The following is a 3,408-nucleotide window of genomic DNA, read 5'->3' as shown; positions in this document are numbered from 1 at the left end:
TTTCATCACAATGCTCCATGACCTTTGTCATCACAATTCTCAATACACTTGTCATCACAATGCTCCCTGACACTTGTCGTCAGAATGCTCCTTGAACCCTGTCACGAAAAGGCTCCATGCCTTTTTCATCACAAAGCCCCATGCCCTTTTCATCCCAATGCTCCATGACATTGTCATCAAAATACTCCACAAGCTTGTCATCAGAATGCTCCATGACCCTTGTCATCACAATTCTCCATGCACTTGTCAGCACAATGCTCCCTGACACTTGTCATCACAATGCTCCAAGCCATTGTCATCACAATGCTCCATTACCTTTGTGATCAGAATCCTCAATGGAAGTTTGCATCACAATGCTCCATGCCATTGTCATCACAATGGGCCATTACATATGTCATCACAATGCTCCCTGACAACTCTCTTTACAATACTGCATTACCTGGTCATCACAATGCTCCCTGCCGTTCTCATCACAATGCACCACACCCTTGTCATCAAAATGCTCCATGACCTTTGTCATCACAAAGCTCCATGACCCTTGGCATCACAATGCTCCATGTCATTGTCATCACAATGCTCCATGAAAACTCTCATCACATTGCTCCATGCCCTTGTCATCACAAAGCTCCATGGCATTGTCATCACAATGCTCGATGCCCTTCTCATCACAATGCTCCATGCCCTTTTCATTACAATCCTCCATGACCCATGTTTCACAGTGTACCGTGCCCTTGTCATCACAATGTGCCATGCCCACTCTCATCACAATAATCCATGAAATATTTCAGACCAATGCTCAATGCACTTCTCATCACAATGCTCCATTACCTCTGTCATAACAAGCTCCATGACCCCTGCCATCACAATGTTCCACGGCCTTGTCATCACAAGGCTCCAGGACCCTTGTCAGCACAATGCTCCAAGACCCATGTAATCACAATGCTCCATGCCCTTGTCATCACAAAGCTCCATGACGCATGTCATCACAATGTTCCATGGCCTTCGCCTCACAATGCTCCATGCCCTTGTCATCACAATGCTTCAAGACCCCCGTAATCACAATGCTCCATGCCCCTTTTCATAAGAATGCTCCATTAGACTTGTCATCACAAGTCTCCATGGTCATCTCATCACAATGCTCCAAGACCTTGTCATCAACATGCTCCATTCCCTTGTCATCACAATGCTCCATGACCCCTGTCATCACAATACTCCATGCACATTTTTAGCCCAATGCTCCATGACCCTTGTCATCACAATGATCCATGGCCTTGTCATCACAATGCTCCAAGCACTTGTCAGCACAATGCTCCCTGATCCTTGTCATCACAATGCTCCAAACCATTGTCACCACAATGCTCCATTACATTTGTCATAAGAATCCTCCATGACACTTGGCATCACAATGCTCCATGCCATTGTCATCACAATGCTCCATGACCCCTGTCATCACAATGCTCCGTGACTACAGTCATCACAATGCTTCATAACGTTTGTCATCACAACAATCCATGCCCGCGTCATCACAAGGCTCTGTGACCTTTGTAACCACAATGCTCCATGAAATTTTCATCACAATGCTCCGTGACCCTTGTCATCACAATGCTCCATGCCTTTGTCAGAACAATGCTCCATGACCCTTGTCATCAAATTGTGCCATGCGCTTTTCACCACAATGATCCACAACCTTGTCATCGCTATGCTCCATAAACCTTGTAATCACAATGCTCCATGCACTTCTCATCCAAATACTCTCTCACATGAGATATCACAATGTTCCATCACTAGTCATCACAATCCTCCCTCACCCCTGTTATCACAATGTTCCATGACCCCTGTCATCACAATGCTACATCCCCTTATCAGCACAATGTTCCATGACCCGTGACATCACAATGTTCCATAACCCTTGTCATCAAAATGCTCCATGACCTTTGTCATCACAAAGCTCCATGACCCTTGGCATCACAATGCTCCATGTCATTGTCATCACAATGCTCCATGAACCCTCTCATCACATTGCTCCATGTCCTTGTCATCACAAAGCTCCATGACACTTGTCATCACAATGCTCGATGCCCTTCTCATCACAATGCTCCATGACCTTGTCATTACAATCCTCCATGACCCATGTATCACAGTGTACCGTGCCCTTGTCATGACAAACCGCCATGCCCACTCTCATCACAGTAATCCATGAAACATTTCAGATCAATGCTCAATGCCCTTCTCATCACAATGCTCCGTTACCTCTGTTGTAACAATGCTCCATGACACCTGCCATCATAATATTCCACGGCCTTGTCATCACAAGGCTCCATGACCCTTGTCATCACAATGCTCCAAGATCCATGTAATCACAATGCTCCATGCCCTTGTCATCACAAAGCTCCATGACGCATGTCATCAGAATGTTCCATGGTCTTCTCCTCACAATGCTCCATGCCCTTGTCATCACAATGCTCGAAGACTCCAGTAATCACAATGTTCCATTCCCTTTTTCATCAGAATGCTCCATTAGATTTGTCATCACAAGTCTCCATGGTCATCTCCTCACAATGCTCCAAGACCTTGTCATCACCATGCTCCATTCCCTTGTCATCACAATGCTCCATGACCCCTGTCATCACAATACTCCATGAACATTTTCAGCCCAATTCTCTATGACCTTCTCATCACAATGCTCCATGACCAATATCATCACAATGCTCCATGACCACTGTCATCACAACACTCCATGACACCTGACAACACAATGATCCGGGACTCTTGTCATCACAATGCTCCAAGACCCCTGTAATCACAATGCTCCATGACCCCTGTCATCACAATACTCCATGAACATTTTCAGCCCAATGCTCCATGACCCTTGTCATCACAATGATCCATGCCCATGTTATCCCAATGTTCCATGACCCATGTATTCACAATGCTCCATGACGCTTGTCATCACAGTGCTCCATGACACCTGTCATCACAATGCTCCATGCCTTTGTCAGCAAAATGCTACATGACCTTGTCATTACAATGCTCTATGCACTTGTCATCACAATACTCCATTTCCATTGTCATCACAATCCTCCATGAACTTTGGGATCACATTGCTTCATGCCCTTGTCATCACAATGCTCCATGCTCCTTGAAATCAAAATGATCCATGACCTCTGTCATCACAATGCTCCAAACCCTTGTGATCACAATGTTCCATAACACTTGTCCTCACAACACTCCATGATGCCTGTCATCACAATAATCCATGCCCTTTTCATCACAATGCTCCATGACCTTTGTCATCACAATTCTCAATACACTTGTCATCACAATGCTCCCTGACACTTGTCGTCAGAATGCTCCTTGAACCCTGTCACGAAAAGGCTCCATGCCGTTTTCATCACAAAGCCCCATGCC

This window comes from Mesoplodon densirostris, unplaced genomic scaffold, assembly GCF_025265405.1.
Source record: "Mesoplodon densirostris isolate mMesDen1 unplaced genomic scaffold, mMesDen1 primary haplotype scaffold_37, whole genome shotgun sequence".
NCBI lineage: Eukaryota > Metazoa > Chordata > Mammalia > Artiodactyla > Ziphiidae > Mesoplodon > Mesoplodon densirostris.
This window is presented reverse-complemented; position numbering follows the sequence as displayed.